The sequence below is a fragment of the Schistocerca americana genome, chromosome 2 (assembly GCF_021461395.2).
Source record: "Schistocerca americana isolate TAMUIC-IGC-003095 chromosome 2, iqSchAmer2.1, whole genome shotgun sequence".
In the NCBI taxonomy this organism is placed as follows: Eukaryota; Metazoa; Arthropoda; class Insecta; order Orthoptera; family Acrididae; genus Schistocerca; species Schistocerca americana.
This window is the reverse complement of record NC_060120.1, coordinates 430566109-430579922: the sequence shown is the minus strand read 5'-3', so window position 1 is coordinate 430579922 and position 13814 is coordinate 430566109. Positions and strand designations below refer to the sequence as shown.

Here is a 13814-nt window from a genome sequence, read left to right as displayed (position 1 = left end):
TCCTCATAAAATAATACCATATGCTATTATACTTTGGAAAAATAGGATGTTAAAACATGTATTTCACATATGCAATAAATAAGTAGCCTCAATAAGCAAACTACTCTTGACAACTGATCACTAACAGACTATGTTGTTAATGTTGACTCAAAGATAATTTAACATTTAGATATAACCCCAAAAATTAACATAACATGGATCATCTGCAGAAACTTGTCTTTTAGACTAAACCCATCGGCTGCGATTTGTTTTCACGCAGCAAGAATCCATTTGCTTTAAACTAAAAGGATACTTGAGCAATTTTCTTTGTAACACAAGTTTTCAACAATGGAAAATCCAGCATGGAATAATGACAATAATATGAAAAGGAAATACTGCTACTCACCACACAAAGGAGATGTTGAGTCACAGACAGGCGCAACAAAAAGACTATTACACATGTGAGCTTTTGGCCAAAAGGCCTTCTTCTAATGTAGAAAGCATAAACACATTCACACAAGTACAACTCACATGCACACGACCACTGTCTCAGGCCACTGAAGCTGGACTGTGAGCAAATGCGCTTGACAGGAGAAGCAACCTGGGTGTTGGGGATAAGGGGAAGACTCGGGTGGGGAGGGGGAGGAATATCTGGCTAGGGAGGGGGAGGGTGTAGTGTTGCTTGTGGAAGCATGCAGGGATGTGTTTGGGACAGCGTAGGGCGGCTAGGTGCAGTCGGCAGGAGATTTGAGGGGGGGGGGGGGGGGGGATGGGAAAGGGAGAAGTAGAGAAGGGGGAAAAAGAAAGAGAGAGGTAGTCAGAATCCTGGGTCTGAATGTGATTCAATTATGTCCTTGGAGAAGATTTTATCCATGATTCAGTTGCTCCAGTCCTGGGTGGTATTGAGTCATGAGGGGAGTACTGCTTCAGGACTGGACACTGGGACTGTGGGAGGTGGTAAGTGACTGGAGAGACAAAGCACAGGAGATCTGTTTCTGTACAAGGCTGGGAGGGTAATATGGGCCTATGAAGGCCTGAGTGACCCCATTGATATTAGAGAGGGACTGTACATCACTACAGATGTGCGGTCACAGGTGACTAGGCTGTTTGAAAGTGACTTCTTGGTATGGAATGGATGGCAACTGTCAAAGTGTAGCTATCCCTTGTGGTTGGTAGATTTGATATGGACAGAGATACTGATGTAGTCATCTTTTAGGTGGAAGTCAACATTGAGGTAAGTGGTTTGTTGGATTGAGAAGAACCAAGTGACATGTACTGGGAGAGAAGATGTTGAGGTTCTGGAGGAATGTGGATAGGCTGCCCTCACCCTCAGCCTAGATCACGAATATATTACCAATGAATCTGAGCCAGTCAGGAGGAAGCACTCCTGTAAATGGTCCATGAATAGTTTGGAATAGAATGCATGGATCATTTGGCATAGAATGGTGTCATCTGGGTGCCCATTGTTGTACCATTGATTTGTTCATAGGCGGTGCCTTCAAAGGTGAAGTAATTGTGGGTGAAGATATAATTGAGGTAATGATGGGTGAAGATATAATTGGTCAAAGTGACAAGGAAGGAGCTTGCAGGTTTGAAGTCAGTCAGAAGTTGGGAAAGGTAATGTTCAACAGTGGCAAGTCCATGGGCATTAGGAAAGTTAGTGTAGAGGGAGGTGGCATCAACAGCAATGAGCACAGCACTGTGTGATGAAGGAACAGCAGTGTCGTGAGTCAGTGGAGGAAACTGTTTATCACTTTCATATAGAAGGGTAGATTATGGATAATGGGCTGAAGGTGCTGGTCCATGAGAGCAGAGATACTCTTAGTGGGAGCATAGTAATTGGCCACAATAGGGTGTGCTGGGTGGTAGGATTTATGGGCTTAGGAAGAATGTAGAAGGTAGGTGTGCAGGCAGTGGTAGGAGTGGGAAGGGAGATACACGCAGGGGAGAGGTTCTGAGACGAGCCTAGGATTAGAGGGGAGACTGGAGATTCTGTTCAGGGGTGTCCTACCATCAGGTAATTCTTCCAGTTCAAACCACAGCGGTGGAGCCTTTGCCAGCAGGATTATAAGGTCAGGATCAGTTTTTAGGTGGTGGAGTGTAGTTCTTTCTGCAAATATAAGGTTAACTTTCATGTTGATGGATTTGGGGAATGACGATGAGGCATAAAGAACAGCACTCCAGCACCTAAAATCTGACCTTACCTTATAGTCCTACCTGTCGATAAAGTTTCCATCACTGTGGTTTTGAACAACAGGGTTATCTGATGGAAGGATTCCAGTAGTGGTCAGATTCAAATCCTGCAACAGTGACCTCATTCAAGAAATACAACAGGATCTCCAGTATCTCCTCAAATCCTTAGGCCCATTCTAGAACCTCTCCCCAAGTCTCTCTCCTCACCCCTACCACTGCCCACACTCCTAGCTTCTGCATACTTCCTAAAGTTTATAAATCTAACCATATACAGGATGCCCCATTGTGACCAATTACCATGCCTCCATTGAGGAAATCTCCACTCTTGTGGACCAGCACCTTCAGCTTATTACCTGAAACCTAACCTCCTATATCAAAGACACCAACCATTTCCTCCATTGACTCTCCACAGTTCCTGTTCCTTTTCCACATGGTGCTCTGCTCATCACAGTTGATGCTACCGCTCTCTACAGTAATATTCCTAATGCTGACAGCCTTAACACACTTGTAACCTTCCTCCTGATCATAATGATCAACTATATCCTCATCCATAATTACTTCACCTTTGAAGGCACTACCTAAAACAAATCTATGGTACAGCACCACATGGCATAATCCTATGCCAACTTACTCAGTGCCCATCTAGAGGAATCCTTCCCAAGCATCCAGAAAGACAGGTCCCTGATCTTGTTCAGATTCATTGATAATAATTTTGTGATCTGGACCAACAGCGAGGACACCCTAGCCACACTCCTCCAGAACCTCAACATCTTCTCGCCCTTTTACTTCATCTGGCCCTCCTCAACCTAACAAGCCACCTTCCTAGATGTTAACTTCTACTGGACTGGTGCACTATGTAGGGGGCTCCCTCTGGGGAAGTGATTCACTCAGCTGCTGCAGGGGCAACTGCACTTAATGGAGCTACTGAGCCATGCTGCACTATGGATGTTGTTGATGTGAAAATTCAAGATGCCTCTATCTTAAAGTCAATAATAAATACATAAACAAAGAGTGGCACTGGAATGGGTGCAACAGAGAATAAACTGAAAGCCTGCATCTGTCAGTACCTCCATTCACACCAGACCTTCCAACCACCAGTGATACAGCCACTTTGGTAGCTGCCACTCATTCCATACCAAGAAGTCCCTTCCATGCTGTCTAGGCACTCACTACTGTTGCATTTGTACTGACAAGCAGTCCCTCTCTAAATACACCAGACCGAAATTATCTTCCAAACCTTGTACAGAAAAAGGTCTTCCCACATTTCTACCATCTAGCCTTGAAGGTGCACTCCTCTCATGACTCAGTACTGTCCACGGCTAGCGCAACTGAATTACATTATTGACAGATTTTTGTCTACCCCCTGTCATGGCCTGAAATGAGGAATACATGACCCACTATCATTTCCATCCTTCCAACAGTAGTATTTCAAAGCCCACCAAACCTATACAATATCTTTGTTCACCCCTACTCCATCCCTGCTCCCAACACCATGCCTCATGGCTCATATCCCTGTAATAGGCCTAGATGCAAGAACTGTACCATATATCCTCCCACTCACAATCATCATCTATCCCATCAAAGGCATCAAAGACAGGACTATCTGTGTAAGCAGTCATGTGATCTACGAACTCAGCTGTAACCACTGTGCTGTGTTCTGCATGGGCATGACAACCAGCAAGCTACCTATCTGTATGAATGGCCACTGATAAACTGTGTCCAAGAAAGAGCTGGAACACCCAGTTGCTGAATATGCTGCATAAAAGAACATGCGTCACTTCAGTTATTACTTCGCAGCCTGTGCCATCTAGATCTTTCCTACCAACAACAGCTTTTCTGAATTGCACAGATGGGAACTCCCCCTGGAATATATCCTACATTCCCATGACCTCCATGGCTCAGTCTTCACTAGTTCCTGTCTTTCACTTACTCATCCCCTCCCTTGCTCCCACTCCAGCTCTGACAGCCTTCTATTCCACCAAAACACTAACTAGTCTCTCTCTTTCTTTCCCCACCTCTACTTCTCTCCTTTTCCACTCCCCTCCATACCTCCCCAACCTTTATACCTTCCGACTGCACCTAGCAGCTCTACCCTGTCATCATCACATCCCTGCATGCTCCCACATGCAGCACAATACCCCCTGCCCCTTTCCAAACCTCCTCCTTACCCCCACCAACCGGATTGCTTCTCCCATCAGGTGGAGTGTGTGAATTGTACTTAAATGAAAGTGTGTGGGTTTTCTACATTAGAGGTAGGCCTTTTGACCAAAAGCTCACAAATAACAAAAGTTTTAAGGCTATTTAAATCATTACTAATGTGGAGAAAAGTTGTATCATATGCCAGCACTACAATGGACTTCACGGATGATGGCATATCTACCTTAACTTGTTCTATACTAGACACTTCTTTGCAACATAGGCAGTTTGCTTATGGTTCCTTACATACAATTTTAATAGTTTAAGACACTTATCTCTAATGCCACAGCATTATATTTTCCCTAGAAGTTCTGTGTGACCTACATAGTCAAAGGCTCTGCATAGATAACAAAAAGTAACTTGACCAAAGCATTTATCCTCAAACACTCAAATAGATATTTGACTATACAGTTAACAGTATAAATGGTTGACAAGTTTTTCCTAAAGCCATATTGTGATCGACTAATTATATCTGAATTTTAAAGTAAACAAATAGCTGTTGGTACATTACACATTCCAATACTTTAGGAAGAGCTGGGACTATGAAAATTGGCTGGTAACCAGAAGGTGAGTCTATATATCCCTTTTTCTATACTGCAACTACCCTTGACCCTTACAGCTTATCAGGAAAATATCCTTGGATACACACTTGGGTGTATAACATGTTAAAGGTACACAATACGATCTGTTACTAACCTTAGTATGTTGCAAGATATATCACATATCTATACACTGTCTGCTGCACAATCTGTCACATATTTGCTCATATATCGCTACACCTTTTGACACTTTCAACTGCTTTACTATTCTTAGGATGAAACTAGGTGATATCTCAGAGAAGGTAAACATACAGGCACTTGTATTTGTTGATGATCTACAAACATTTTTGAAAATAATGCTGCTAGACTGATATCAGGTGTGATAATAACATTTCTAAAAAACAATATTGAATTTTGAGGACAGGTTTAATTTTTCTGTTTCTTCCAACTTTAGCAACACTGTTTATAAGAATCCATGTAACTTTGCACTTATTGGAGGAATTAAGAATACTATTGAGATTGTGTGTTTTATCAGCTTCCACAATGGCTTTGTTATACTCACTGCTAGATTTAATGTAGGCTAATCCAGCGAGGTCAATCTTCAGACTATTATGTATAAAGGGTGATCAAAAAGTTTCTGTCTGAGGATATTGCTGCAGTGTATAAGCCATATGGAGCAAATCTGATGCGGGTATACAAACACTGACATGTAGACAAAGGATTGGTGTGGTATTCATGTCTTTCTGACATGAATGCAGGAAATGTGGAAACATGAACTACCGTGATCTAAATACCAAGTGTGCTCAAGCAGGGACCAACATGCTGTTATTCTTTTCTTGGCTGAAGATGGACAAACAATGGTAGACATCCACTGGAGAATGAAGAGAGTTTATGGGACAGAGTATCTGTCAAATCAACTGCAACAAGGGATGCTATTTCTTCGTGATACTACATGTCACCATAATGCAAATGTTGTAATGCAGAAATTACACCAACTCGTCCGCCTGCTTAGCTGAATGGTAATGTGTTTGCCTACCACGCAGTGGACCCAGTTTTGATTCTGGCCGGGTTAGAGATTTTCTCCACTTGTGAACTGGGTGTTGTGTTGTCCTCATCACCATTTCATCATTACCAACGCACAAGTCATCTAGTGTGGTATCACCTGAAATAAGAGTTGCAACCCATCAGCCGAACTTCCGCTCTGATCTCTCCACATGTGATTATCACGCCTCCAATTCCTTCAAAATGGCCTTGATGAGCTGACGATTTCTGTCAGATGATCATGTGCAGCAAGTGATTACAAACTTCTTCAGACAGCAGGACACAGTGTTTTCCCAAATAGGCATCTTCAACTAGGTGTGGCAGTGGATGATTGGTTCAATGCTCACAGCGATACTGTCTGACTGCCATATTGGTTCTCACTGTACGACCTTCAAATGGAAACTTTTTGATTGTTCCTTACATATTGTACAACAGCATCATTTGGTTTTTCAGATTTATCCATCTTTTAGTATACCACGGATTTTGTCTCTTTGGAACCTCTGTCAATTATTTTGCATTTCTTTATGGGAATGATGGCATTAAATTGCTTCATAAGTGCTTTAAGAACCTTGTCTTTGCTGACAAGTCATTACTTATGTAAAGTGTGTCATCATAGCATTGACAAAATCAGTCTCTGTCAGCAAGGACTTTATAAAACCTAACAAATTTTTTATCAGGTCTGATGATCACAACTTTTGGGGCAGGCATAGTTCAATTAGTCTTATCTGGAAGGAAACTACTTGTATAATTTAAAGATATGGAATTATGATCTGAAAATAAAGCACTGTCACATCAAGCAATTCTTCTGTAGTTTTAAAATTGACAACAATATTGTCAAGACAGGCTTGATCCTTTGTGGACCTCTTATAGATAGAGTATAAACTGCACTGGAGTGAATTCAAAGGCAACACAGTACAAAGTTCCTGGTCTGCTCCGATTCAGGTGTTAGTAGCAGTCCATGAACATGCCCTATAGCCCAGTTGATTCAGATCATCCATAACACATTACAGAGCATCCAATGTCGAGGAGGTGGGCTTTTGCTTTTTCTAAAAATACATTGATGATACCCTCACGTAAATTGTACAAGGATTTATTACTTAAACACTGCACCAGTTACAATTATTTTATACACAGCACAACACATCTCAAGAATTTATTTTTGTAATCAAGTGTAGATATTTACATTGGTAAAATACCTATGTAAATATTTACACTTGACAAATAAAATATCTATGTAAATATTTGCACTTGATATTGGGAATAACTTCATGCATAGCACAATGAATTTCGAGAATTTATTCTCATTATCAAGTCCAAATATTAACAGAGGTAACAATTTATTCCCACTATCAAGTGGAAATACTTATACAGGTATTTTACCTATGTAAATATTTGCATTTGATAATAAGAATAAATTCTCAAAACACATCTTGCTACACATGAAAAAATTGTTACTGGTGCAGAGTTTTGTTATTTAAATCATGAATGACACAGCTGCAGGCTTTAAAAAAACATCAATTATGAAATTAGCATTTATTCACACTATGAACAGTTTACAACACAATCACTGATGGGAGTTGCTGTTTTGATAAAACTCAAAAAACTGTATGACTTCAGACAGACATTTGCTTGTTTTCAGTAGCCACCAACTTTAGCCTTCAATATCATGTGCTACTATGCTGATGTGGTTTTAGCCATATTGCTTCCTGAGCTAACTTTGCCACGCCAAATTGTGACTTGTATTTGTATTTATTTTGAAAATGAGTGATAAGTCTGATTTTGCTTCAGCAAGAATGATACCTTCAACTACTTTCACTCTTGCTTGTGCAAACAGAGTTTTGATTCAGAACCAAGCTCGCAAAATTATGCTAAAATTCGTAAAATTCTGTGGCATTGAAGAACAGCAGAGCAAACTGCTACAATGGTTTGCTCAATCTAGAAAGTAAGCGGCTACATACACAGGAAAAAAATTAGCCAGCCTAAAGGGGCTCCTGCAGTTTAGTAATACTCATCCTACCAAATCGTCAGGAAAGAAGTTAGTTGCAGTAATTCTTCCATCTCACAGTCTTTGATAAGCCCACATAATCCTCAAGAATTATTATAATATGTGCAATACATTACCACCAAGTCACTCTGCATAGATGTACAGCTACATATTGCATGGATTATGTGATATACTTTTACCAATCGTAAAATGCGTTTCAGACAGGTACGTGCCGAGTAAAACTGTGAGGGACGGGAAAAACCCACCGTGGTACAACAACAAAGTTAGGAAACTACTGCGAAAGCAAAGAGAGCTCCACTCCAAGTTTAAACGCAGCCAAAACCTCTCAGACAAACAGAAGCTAAACAATGTCAAAGTTAGCGTAAGGAGGGCTATGCGTGAAGCGTTCATTGAATTCGAAAGTAAAATTCTATGTACCGACTCGACAGAAAATCCTAGGAAGTTCTGGTCTTACATTAAACCAGTAAGTGGCTCGAAACAGCATATCCAGCCTCTACGGGATGATAATGGCATTGAAACAGAGGATGACACGCGTAAAGCTGAAATACTAAACACCATTTTCCAAAGCTGTTTCACAGAGGAAGACCGCACTGCAGTTCCTTCTCTAAATCCTCGCACAAACGAAAAAATGGCTGACATCGAAATAAGTGTCCAAGGAATAGAAAAGCAACTGGAATCACTCAATAGAGGAAAGTCCACTGGACCTGACGGGATACCAATTCGATTCTACACAGAGTACACGAAAGAAATTGCCCCCCTTCTAACAGCCGTGTACCGCAAGTCTCTAGAGGAATGGAGGGTTCCAAATGATTGGAAAAGAGCACAGATAGTCCCAGTCTTCAAGAAGGGTCGTCGAGCAGATGCACAAAACTATAGACCTATATCTCTGACGTCGATCTCTTGTAGAATTTTAGAACATGTTTTTTGCTCGCATATCATGTTATTTCTGGAAACCCAGAATCTACTATGTAGGAATCAACATGGATTCCGGAAACAGCGATCGTGTGAGACCCAACTCGCTTTATTTGTTCATGAGACCCAGAAAATATTAGATACAGGCTCCCAGGTAGATGCTATTTTTCTTGACTTCCGGAAGGCGTTCGATACAGTTCCGCACTGTCGCCTGATAAACAAAGTAAGAGCCTACGGAATATCAGACCAGCTGTGTGGCTGGATTGAAGAGTTTTTAGCAAACAGAACACAGCATGTTGTTATCAATGGAGAGACGTCTACAGACGTTAAAGTAACCTCTGGCGTGCCACAGGGGAGTGTTATGGGACCATTGCTTTTCACAATATATATAAATGACCTAGTAGATAGTGTCGGAAGTTCCATGCGGCTTTTCGCGGATGATGCTGTAGTATACAGAGAAGTTGCAGCATTAGAAAATTGTAGCGAAATGCAGGAAGATCTGCAGAGGATAGGCACTTGGTGCAGGGAGTGGCAACTGACCCTTAACATAGACAAATGTAATGTATTGCGAATACATAGATAGAAGGATCCTTTATTGTATGATTATATGATAGCGGAACAAACACTGGTAGCAGTTACTTCTGTAAAATATCTGGGAGTATGCGTGCGGAACGATTTGAAGTGGAATGATCATATAAAATTAATTGTTGGTAAGGCGGGTACCAGGTTGAGATTCATTGGGAGAGTGCTTAGAAAATGTAGTCCATCAACAAAGGAGGTGGCTTACAAAACACTCGTTCGACCTATACTTGAGTATTGCTCATCAGTGTGGGATCCGTACCAGATCGGTCTGACAGAGGAGATAGAGAAGATCCAAAGAAGAGCGGCGCGTTTCGTCACAGGGTTATTTGGTAACCGTGATAGCGTTACGGAGATGTTTAATAAACTCAAGTGGCAGACTCTACAAGAGAGGCGCTCTGCATCGCGGTGTAGCTTGCTCGCCAGGTTTCAAGAGGGTGCGTTTCTGGATGAGGTATCGAATATATTGCTTCCCCCTACTTATACCTCCCGAGGAGATCACGAATGTAAAATTAGAGAGATTAGAGCACGCACGGAGGCTTTCAGACAGTCGTTCTTCCCGCGAACCATACGCGACTGGAACAGGAAAGGGAGGTAATGACAGTGGCACGTAAAGTGCCCTCCGCCACACACCGTTGGGTGGCTTGCGGAGTATCAATGTAGATGTAGATGTAGTAGATGTACCTCATTTAGTGAACAATGCAGTCAAAATTTGTGCAGTATATCTTTCTTCTTTTTTATTTCTTTGGAAGGGTGATGGTAAAATACATCAAGATTTAGGTGACTGACACACTTGTTATATGAGATCATAAGAGATCTTTCAGGTGATTTTTTGCTGTATATAAAGTTGTACCAAGAGACAGAGAACAGTTGCAGTTTTACAAGAAAAGACTGGATGGAAAGAGGTAACACCTCTCTGTGGAAACTATTAAAACCATAGGTTTTCTGTGGAGAAGGGTGCAAAACAAACAAACGCTGTACAGAGAATGGCATTCCTGATTGCTTGTGCAAATGAAAGGCGTTCGTGAAGCAGGATAGGAATTTTTTTACCTTGAGAAGTTGTGGTTGGATAGCAAGCTGGCATGTGGGGAAATATCTGAAAAAAATTTACAGTTGCACACATGGGTTTCAAAAATGGGTTTCTCAGAAAAGCTCGGATGCAGTTCTGGGGTAACTCTAAGCTAGGAGGCTACCACAGCCAAATGAATTCAATGAATTTTAAAAACTGGTGCCAGAAATTAGTTTCACCAAACCTTCCTTCACAGTTGATGATTGCCATTGACAACATACCACATCATAACAGGTAGCTTGACAGAACACCAGCAATAATTGACATGAAACTGACAATGATAGAGTGGCTGCAGAAGAGGCAAATCACCTGTGATGACAGCATGAGGAAAGGAGATCTCTTCTCCCTGATTCAGTTAATCAAACCAGCACAGAAATCATAAGCCACCAATGAAATGGTTTTAACCTTCAAGCGGGCATGCCATTTTTCATAGCATGAGCGGGCATGCAGCTTACTTTGTATACATGTAAACAATAGCTGTCTTTATGTTACCAAGGTAAGCGTGTCCGAGCAAAATCACTGTTTAATTTTAGTTTAATGAAACAATTATAACATAATCTTACATAATATGATTTAATATAATAGAGGGAAACATTCCACGCGGAAAATATATTTAAAAACAAAGACGATGTGACTTACCATACGAAAGCGCTGGCAGGTCGATAGAAACACAAACAGACACATACATACACACAAAATTCAAGCTTTCGCAACAAACTGTTGCCTCATCAGAAAAGAGGGAAGCAGAGGGAAAGACGAAAGGAAGTGGGTTTTAAGGGAGAGGGTAAGGAGTCATTCCAATCCCGGGAGCGGAAAGACTTACCTTAGGGGGAAAAAGGACGGGTATACACTCGCACACACACACATATCCATCCACACATATACAGACACAAGCAGACATATTTAAAGACAAAGAGTTTGGGCAGAGATGTCAGTCGAGGCGGAAGTGCAGAGGCAAAGATTATGTTGAATGACAGGTGAGGTATGAGTGGCGCCAACTTGAAATTAGCAGAGATTGAAGCCTGGTGGGTAACGGGAAGAGAGGATATATTGAAGAGCAAGTTCCCATCTCCGGAGTTCGGATGGGTTGGTGTTGGTGGGAAGTATCCAGATAACCCGGACGGTGTAACACTGTGCCAAGATGTGCTGGCCGTGCACCAAGGCATGTTTAGCCACAGAGTGGTCCTCATTACCAACAAACACTGTCTGCCTGTGTCCATTCATGTGAATGGACAGTTTGTTGCTGGTCATTCCCACATAGAATGCATCACAGTGTAGGCAGGTCAGTTGGTAAATCACGTGGGTGCTTTCACATGTGGCTCTGCCTTTAATCGTGTACACCTTCCGGGTTACAGGACTGGAGTAGGTGGTGGTAGGAGGGTGCATGGGACAGGTTTTACACCGGGGGCGGTTACAAGGATAGGAGCCAGAGGGTAGGGAAGGTGGTTTGGGGATTTCATAGGGATGAACTAAGAGGTTACGAAGGTTAGGTGGACGGCGGAAAGACACTCTTGGTGGAGTGGGGAGGATTTCATGAAGGATGGATCTCATTTCCGGGCAGGATTTGAGGAAGTCGTATCCCTGCTGGAGAGCCACATTCAGAGTCTGGTCCAGTCCCAGAGAGTATCCTGTCACAAGTGGGGCACTTTTGTGGTTCTTCTGTGGGGGATTCTGGGTTTGAGGGGATGAGGAAGTGGCTCTGGTTATTTGCTTCTGTACCAGGTCGGGAGAGTAGTTGCGGGATGCGAAAGCTGTTGTCAGGTTGTTGGTGTAATCGTTCAGGGATTCCGGACTGGAGCAGATTTGTTTGCCACGAAGACCTAGGCTGTAGGGAAGGGACCGTTTGATGTGGAATGGGTGGCAGCTGTCATAATGGAGGTACTGTTGCTTGTTGGTGGGTCTGATGTGGACGGACGTGTGAAGCTGGCCATTGGACAGGTGGAGGTCAACGTCAAGGAAAGTGGCATGGGATTTGGAGTAGGACCAGGTGAATCTGATGGAACCAAAGGAGTTGAGGTTGGAGAGGAAATTCTGGAGTTCTTCTTCATTGTGAGTCCAGATCATGAAGATGTCATCAATAAATCTGTACCAAACTTTGGGTTGGCAGGCCTGGGTAACCAAGAAGGCTTACTCTAAGCGACCCATGAATGGGTTGGCGTACGAGGGGGACCATCCTGGCACCCATGGCTGTTCCCTTTAATTGTTGGTATGTCTGGCCTTCAAAAGTGAAGGAGTTGTGGGTCAGGATGAAGCTGGCTAAGGTGATGAGGAAAGAGGTTTTAGATAGGGTGGCAGGTGATCGGCGTGAAAGGAAATGCTCCATCGCAGCGAGGCCCTGGACGTGCGGAATATTTGTGTACAAGTAAGTGGCATCAATGGTTACAAGGATGATTTCCGGGGGTAACACATTGGGTAAGGATTCCAGGCATTCGAGAAAGTGGTTGGTGTCTTTGATGAAAGATGGGAGACTGCGTGTAATGGGTTGAAGGTGTTGATCTACGTAGGCAGAGATACGTTCTGTGGGGGCTTGGTAACCAGCTACAATGGGACGGCCGGGATGATTGGGTTTGTGGATTTTAGGAAGAAGGTAGAAGGTAGGGGTGCTGGGTGTCGGTGGGGTCAGGAGGTTGATGGAGTCAGGTGAAAGGTTTTGCAGGGGGCCTAAGGTTCTGAGGATTCCTTGAAGCTCTGCCTGGACATCGGGAATGGGGTTACCTTGGCAAACTTTGTATGTGGTGTTGTCTGAAAGCTGACGCAGTCCCTCAGTCACATACTCCTGATGATCAAGTACCACGGTCGTGGAACCCTTGTCTGCCGGAAGAATGACGATGGATCGGTCAGCCTTCAGATCACGGATAGCCTGGGCTTCAGCAGTTGTGATGTTGGGAGTAGGATTAAGGTTTTTTAAGAAGGATTGAGATGCAAGGCTGGAAGTCAGAAATTCCTCGAAGGTTTGGAGAGGGTGATTTTGAGGAAGAGAAGGTGGGTCCCGCTGCGACGGAGGACGGAACTGTTCCAGGCAGGGTTCAATTTGGATGGTGTCTTGGAGAGTTGGATCATTAGGAGTGCGATTAGGATCATTTTTCTTCGTGGCAAAGTGATATTTCCAGCAGAGAGTACGAGTGTAGGACAGTAAATCTTTGACGAGGGCTGTTTGGTTGAATCTGGGAGTGGGGCTGAAGGTGAGGCCTTTGGATAGGACAGAGGTTTCGGATTGGGAGAGAGGTTTGGAGGAAAGGTTAACTTCTGAATTAGGGTGTTGTGGTTCCAGAGTGTGTTGATTGGAATTTTGAGATTTTGG

At 42.9% G+C, this 13814-nt stretch overlaps 1 protein-coding gene across 4 annotated transcripts in view; it reads right to left on the bottom strand.

Annotated features, from left to right (window-relative positions):
- LOC124596154 (venom carboxylesterase-6-like) overlaps positions 1-13814 on the bottom strand; it is a 224883-nt gene that overhangs the window by 141260 nt on the left and 69809 nt on the right. The gene's annotated exons all lie outside the window — the stretch shown is intronic.